The sequence below is a fragment of the Alligator mississippiensis genome, chromosome 1 (genome assembly GCF_030867095.1).
Source record: "Alligator mississippiensis isolate rAllMis1 chromosome 1, rAllMis1, whole genome shotgun sequence".
Lineage (NCBI taxonomy): Eukaryota > Metazoa > Chordata > Crocodylia > Alligatoridae > Alligator > Alligator mississippiensis.
In genome coordinates, this window is record NC_081824.1 from 484132633 (window position 1) to 484140333 (window position 7701).

Here is a 7701-nt window from a genome sequence, read left to right on the forward strand (position 1 = left end):
TCACATGTGGTAAGACCTTCACCCATTTCTTCTCCCTGGTTCAGCACCGTCGGATGCACTTGGGGAGGAAGACGCACCGCTGCAACAAGTGCAGGAAGAACTTCATCAGCTGGCAAAAGTTGTCCCAGCACCGGTGTGTGCAGAAGAGGCAGCAACCACACTGCTGCACCAAGTGTGGGATGAGCTTCAGGCAGCCCTGCAGCCTGGCCAGGCACAGGTGCATGCACACACGGGAGAAGCCACATCGTTGTTCTGTGTGTGGGAAGAGTTTTGCTCAGTCCTCCACCCTTACCCTGCACCAGGCCCTCCACACAGGGGAGAAGCCACATCGCTGTTCTGAGTGTGGCAAGAGTTTCACCCAATCCTCCCACCTGACCCGACACCAGCTCATCCACACAGGGGAGAAGCCACATCAGTGCTCTGAGTATTGGAAAAACTTCCCCCATCTCTCCCACCTGTCCCAGTATCAGCACATCCACACCCAGAAGCATCTCTAATTCTGCCAGCCGTGCAGGAAGCCCTGGGAGATGTCTGTCTGCTCAGCACCCACCAGTGGTGCATTCAGACAAGCACCCCCATGCTGGTGACCTGAACAAAGAGTTCCCCCAGGCTTTGTCCCTTGTAGGGCACAGTGGGAGTCCAGAACCCAGACACTCACCCGCAAGTTTTGATTGTGGGGAAAGGGTAAGAAGAAACACCTCAGGCAGAGATCAGCCCCAACGAAGGGGAGATGAGATTTTTTTTTTTTGTAAAAATATATTTCTCTCTCTATATATGGTTATATGTATCTAAACCGATCCTGTTACAGAAAAAAAAACCCCTGCACCCTTGCACCCACACTCCTGTGCACCTGCGCACCCGTACAAAGGCCCGCTGGCCACCCGTACCCATTACAATGTCAAGCCACGCACACAACACACAAAATGCACCCAGTCCTTTCTGGTCTCTCCAACCAGCCCTCCCTTCACACCTAGTCATGCGCCGTTTCTGGGGTCAGGTACTCTGCTCAACTGGTCTTTTTTTCATTGTCACTGCAGCTTCCACTGGAAGACCCGCTGCTGCTGCTGTTGTCACTGTGGCTGTCCTCCATACCACTTGTCTGGTCCTCTTCTCCGCTGCCGTCGCTCTCTTCTTTTGTTGGTGGGGGTTGTATGGTCCTGAGCCACGTTTCCCTGTGCCAGATAGTGTTTGATGCGTCTTCTTCATGTGATGAGGAGATGATCTTTGTATCAGGCTTGGAGCCTATGCATTCCCCATCATGAATTAAAAGCAGATAGTAGTCCCAGGGGAAGAAGTGCCTTAATGATAGGGTGACCTCCCCCAGACCGCTGTCTTCAAATGACACCCAGGGACATTCCTTGGCTGCCTCCCAGCTTTCTCCTTCCTCCTGGTCCAGGGCTTCTGGCATATGAGCCCCTGAGTTGCAGGGAGGAGTTCATTTATGGCTGAGAAAGCATTCCCTACCCTCCTCCCTGACCTCGCCTTTCCTCACCAGCACATCAGCCCTCTCCCAGACCTGCCCATGCCCAGTGGGGTCTGCCAGGAGCTGCTACTGCCACCCTATTAGCCTTTTTTACCTGTTTTGCTTTTCAGCCTCTGCAGACCTGTGCAGCACTTGGTACCTGCTCTTTGTTAGACCCTGCCTCTATGCGATGCCCAACAAGTAGGGAGGAAATGGATCGATGCACGCATTGCTCGTCAACAGCTTTATTCCAAGTGGAGACATCTTTGGGCGAGATCCCTTTCAGCCGCTGTGTTGAGAAGGGTGTTCCTCCGCCTTGATGTCGAAGTGTCCTCCTGTACCTCTGCATCCCCATCCACTGACGAACCTAGGTTTAAAGCTCGCTTTAGAAAATCAGCCAACCTGGAAGAGAAATGCATGCTTACCTTTCAGGGAGAGATTTAGCCTGACCTCCCCTAGTATGTCTCCTGTGTGAAAGTGCGAGCCGTGGTCGAGGAATCCAAAGCTGCCCGGTAACACCAGGTCCGAAGCTGCCGATTGACCTCTCCGATGCAGGCCTCGTGGCAGCTTCCATGTCTGCTCACCAGAAGAACAGATGAGAAAACCACCTGTGCTCCTGTCTCCCTAAGCTTGTCGCCCAGAGCCTTGTAGTTTTTCATGACGCGGTCCGGACAACTCCCGGCCGTGTCATGCATGTTCACATGGATAAGGACGAAGGGGGAGTGATCAGAGGGCCGGATGAGGTCTGGGATCACGGCCGTGATGTCCTGAATCCAGGCAAGCAGCAAATCGCACGTGCCATGGGATCCGGGCGACAGGTGGGTCACTCGGTTCTGCTCAGGAGGGAGTTGCCCAGACGAGGACCCGGCGTCTCTTCCTGTGGGTGTTCCGGCATCGCTGAGTCTGCGCCATGCGTGGAGCCACATCGGCTGCTCTGGAGTCATCCTCCCCTGCCTCCTCCTCCCATGCTGCCAGGGCCTTGTACCTGTTCCCCAGGTGTACTGCGCGGGTCGACACTGCGGGAGCACAAGTAGCCCTGGCCCTGGTGGTAACGGTCCGTGATACTGCTGCATCGGGTCCCTCCCGGGGTGCCTCTCCACTAGGTACTTGACCCTGCAGAGAACGGAAATACCTGTCAATTTTGTCCTCGGCAGCTCTGATTCCCCTCAGCCCGTTGAGCTCCGCCTGGAGCTCCCTCACCTGCCCCTCCAGGGCCCGAAGGTGGGCACACATGGGACAGGCGAGGGAACTCCCGCTCCCCACTCCCCCCACAGCCCACAGAGGCCCTGCCAGGCAGCCCCCACAGATGGGGGGAGGGTGGCTTAACCTGCATGCGGGCTCTGTGTGGGTGGAGGACTCAGAGGAGCCCCAGGCGGGCAGCATCCCTGGGGCCAGGTCCCTGGCAGCCCATCACGGCTTTACCATTAATGTAGAGTGACGTGTCTTCCTGTGTCCCCTGCCGAAGAATCGGACTTGGCTTCTGCTTGCCCGCCTTGTACCAATGCTGGTGCAAACACTGGTGCGCCCTTGCAGGGGCTTGCACTCCTGCCTGCAAACTGCTTGGAAATGGCTCCTGTTGGCAGTCCCTGGAAACCAACAAAAGGATGAGAATACAAAAAATCGGTCAATCTGCTCTTCTCAATCTTTGGCGTCACTGATATGTTTGAGACCCATGAGGCCATGCTCCAGGGATGTACCATTTTCTGTAGCCACTTTGCAGATATTCCAGAACCCATCCAGAACTTGTGCTTACATTTCCTTGTGTAGCATAGTTAACACCACAGCCACTTACAGCAACGACGGTACACAAACACAGCCGCGCAAGCAAGACAATGACTATGCAGAATGCAGTGAAGCTCGACTCTTTTGTACCAAGTGAACTTCTTGATGATTCACTGCTGGTCCAGATCCTGGAAAACACAGACAGAAAAGGGAAGGGCTTAACCCCTGTTAAGTTTGTCATTGGATCATTTTTGACACTGTGTCTGGCCCTGGCCCTGCTGGAGCTCCTTCACAGATTCCTCTCTTTGCAGCTTGAAAGACTGCTTTCTCAACAATCTTTTCTGCTTCAAGTGACAGCTGCTGCCAGGTGTACCCTGCCATGCATCTCACCTCCTTGGCTTTCACCAGGGGTTTTCTGTTGGGGTAGGCTCCCTCTATCCTTTTCCCAGTCAAGAGTAACCCACAAGGCAGTGGGAGCCAAGGTTTTCAGGCGCTCTGCACTCGCCTTTCTCAGGGGTGGCAAAGCTGCATTTCGTCGAGACTCCCTTGCCACAAGTAGCTCCACCGCACTAACTAGTCCTAGGAGAGTGTAGTTATGAGGACTTAAACAGAACAAATCTTTAGGCTCTTCTGCCCTGGTTATCTTCACCCTCATGGGCACAGCCTCTCACTTCTGGGATTATTGCCTCCAAAGCCATTCTCGTTGGACAAGAGAGAGGCTGGGGCTGTCCCTGGTGTCTCCTTGTCTGGTTGCCCTCGAGCACGGGATGTGTGTAATCCTGGGCTCAGGCTGCATGAAGTGGGTGGGTGGGGTGGGTGGGATTCAGAAGATGTCATGTTGTGGGGGGAAATGAACCCCCCGCTGTTTGCACCAGATTCTCCCCTTGTGATGTTTCCTCTCTGGGGCCCTGAGTGTCACGAAGCCTGAGGCTCAGCCCAGAGTCCGTGTGCGGGTTCGTGCCAAGGCCTTTGTCCCAGTGCAGCTGTCTGTGATGTGGAGGCTGCCTGGGATTCATTAGCAGAGGAAAGCTCCATGGACTCATTCCCTGCACCAGACATTGCCCCTGGAACAGGTAGGAAGCAGATCACTGCTCTCAATCCTCCACTCCCAGAACATTTCTTGGAGGGATAATGCATGAAATGTGATGGGTTTTGCTACCAAGCAGTGGAAGGCAGTGCTCAGCACACGCTCCTGACTGGTGACAAGTCCTGGACATGCACCCCGAGGCTGTTCACCCTTGTACCAGATGCTGCTTTCAGGACTGCCAGAGATCAAGGGCAAGCATTGCAGATGGGTCTCACCAAAGCACTGGGGCATGTGGAGCGTGTCAGCCCAGTCAGGTGGAGGGCTCAGCACCATCCGCCCCGGGACCCACCAGTGCTGTGGGATACAGCAGCCCTTTCAGAGCCTCATTTTTCCTTTGAGCAGATCCCTCTGGTCTCATCCTCTGCCTCTTAAAACATGAAGCCATTCGGGTACAGTCAAAATGCACATGTCCCACGTTTTTCTTGCAGGAGGGCCTAGGGTGATGGGGCTGAGAGCTGGGCCAGAAACCTTGAGAATCTGACTCCTAACTCCACCGAGTAGGGAAGATGAAACTGGCACAGGGACCTGGCATGGCCTCACCCCCAGCACTTGGGATTTTGGCAGAAACACCTAGTTTTCTTGAGGAAACACAAGTGCCAAGGTCCAGTCCTGCTCTGAGGCCCATCCCAGCACAGGGAATAGCAGTGCTTGCCCCTTGGCAGCAGGGCAGGGACTAATCTGGTGTTTCTTCCTCCCATGCAGGACATGCCTGGTTGCTGAGCAGAACCGAGGAGCAGGGTCCTGAGGAAGGGCCTGGAAAGCTGGAGCCACCATGGGCTTCCCTGGGGAGTATGGGTGAGGTGGCTTCACTGAGGCCATCGAAGGACCAGTGTCACAAGGGTCACGGGATGCCCCAAAGCAGGAGAATGTAGCAGTGAATGTGATCCCATCTCTAGTTGGGCATTGGAGTGAAGAAGGGAAAGAAGCCCGAAACAGCCCAAGGTGCAGGGATGAATATGTCATGCTGAGACACCAGAAGAGGCAGAAAGGAAAGGCGCACTGGAGAGAGACACTGCATGCAAACCAAGGCAGTGTGGGGGGTCTCAGAGGGAAGCAGGAGCCCACCGCCAAGCGCAGGGGGAGAGCCCACTCCTGCCCTGAGTGCAGGAAGAGTTTTAGCTGCCCCTCACTCTTGGCTCTGCACAAGATAAAGCATGCTGCGGAGAAGCCCCATGTACGTGCCACGTGTGGGAAGAGCTTGACCAGCCTCTCTGTGCAGAGGAGGGAGCAGCCACACGGCTGCACAAGGTGTGGGAAGAGCTTCAGGCAGCCCTCCAGCCTGGCCAGACACAGGTGCATGCACGCAAGGGAGAAGCGTTATCCTTGCTCTGTGTGTGGGAAGAGCTTCATCTCCTTGTCCAAACTGGCTCGACACCAGCTTATCCACACACGGGAGAAGCCACATAAGTGCTCTGAATGTGGGATGAGCTTTGCCCAGTCCTGCTACCTGAGCAAGCACCAGCGCATCCACACAGGGGAGAAGCCATATCACTGTTCTGTGTGTGGGAAGAGTTTCACCTACCCCTCCCACCTGGCCCGGCATCAACTGATCCACGAGCGGGAGAAGCCACATCAGTCCTCTGGGTGTGGGAAGTGCTTCCACCATTATGCCAACGTGACCCAGGACGAGGGCATCTGCACCGGGGAGAAGCCACATCAGTGCTCTGTTTGTGGGAAGAGTTTCACCTGGTCCTCTTCCCTGACCGTGCACCAGCGCATCCACACTGGGGAGAAGCCACATCGCTGCTCTGAGTGTGGTAAGAGGTTTGCCCAATCCTCCTCCCTGACCGCGCACCAGCATATCCACACTGGGGAGAAGCCACATCAGTCCTCTGTGTGTGTGAAGAGTTTCACCTGGTCTTCTACCCTGGTCTGGCATTAGCTGATACACATGGGACAGAAGGCACATCAGTGCTCTGAGTGTGGGAAGAGCTTCATTCATTCCTCCTATCTTGCCAAGCACAAGAGCATCCACACAGGAGAGAAGCCGTATCAGTGCTGTGTGTGGAAAGAGCTTCGTGCGATCCTCCCACCTGGCCCAGCACCAGCGCATCCACAAAGAAGAGAAGCCGCATCATTGCTCTTAGTGTACGGAGAGCTTCACCTACTCCTCCAGGTTATGCCGAACACCAGTGCATCTACACAGGGGAGAAGCTATATGGGAGCCCTGAGTATTGGAAAAGCTTCACCCATCTCTCCCACCCCTCCTGGAATCAGCACATGCACACCCAGAAGCATCCCTAATTCTGCCAGCAGTGCAGGAAGGGCTTGGAGATGTCTGCCTGCTCAGCAGTCACCAGTGCTGCATTCGGACAAGCACCCCCATGCCGGTGGAGTGCAGAAAGATTTTGCTCAGGCTGTGCCCCTTGTAGGGAACAATGGGAGTGCAGATCCCAGAGGCTGGCCCACAAGGATTGATTGTGGGGAGGGGCTAAGAAGAAACACCTCATGTAGAAGTCAGCCCCCATGCGGGGAAAGGAGAAGAGGAGGAAATGATCTTGCATCAGCCTTGGAGCCTGTGCATTCCCCATCCTTCTCTAAAAGCAAATAGTACTCCCAGGGGAAGAAGTGCCTTAACGGTAGGGTGCCCTCCCCAAGACAGCTGGCGTGAAATGACACCCAGGGACTTTCCGTGGCTGCCTCCCAGCTTTCTCCTTCCTCCTGGTCCAGGGCTTCTGGCATATGAGCCCCTGAGTTGAAGAGAGGAGTGCATTTCTGGCTGGGCAGCATTCCCTACCCTCCTCCCTGACCTCGCCTTTCCTCATCCCCACATCACCCCTCTCCCAGACCTGCGCATGCCCAGTAGGGTCCGCCAGGAGCTGCTACTGCCACCCCCTGAGCTGTTTGTTAGACCCGACTCTATGCAATGCCCAAAACTAGGGAGGCAGTGGATCGATGCACAAATTGCTTGTCAACTGCTTTATTCCAAGTGGAGACAGCTTCGGGCCACCTTCAATAAACAGGGGAGCTGCAGTGAATATGATTTCGTTTCATATTTATATACCTTGGTTGATGCTCATTAACGTTTACCCCACCTTTGTCTCTCCTTCGCTGCACCCTTAGTCCTTCCCACCTTAAGCTCCGCCTTTGTTTACGGCTTACTTTATTAGCGTGCAGTTGTCTTTGCATGTCACTCATTTACATGTCTTTTTGCTATGAGCGCATGCCTAAAACCCTGACCTCTGCTCCTCTCCGTCACTTGAAGTTTCCTGCTGATGTCTTCACCATCTCCAAGGTCTTGCTTGTGCTTTATCTCCTCATGATAGCTAGAGGTCTACATCTTGTTTCTTGTACACCGTGAACTATATATCGTACAACAGTACTCTGTCGTGAGGAAAATGCTTGCCTAAGTGTCTTGCAGTGTTACTTTTACCATACCATTCTGCCTTCTGGTCAGCAGCTCTGCTAAGCCACGGGTTATTGCCTTTTA

The 7701-nt window shown here is 54.5% G+C and overlaps 1 pseudogene; it reads left to right on the plus strand.

Annotated features, from left to right (window-relative positions):
• Positions 1 to 4060: 4060 nt before the first annotated feature.
• LOC132249269 (zinc finger protein 239-like) lies at positions 4061 to 7249 on the plus strand (annotated as a pseudogene).
• The last annotated feature ends 452 nt before the right edge of the window (positions 7250 to 7701 follow it).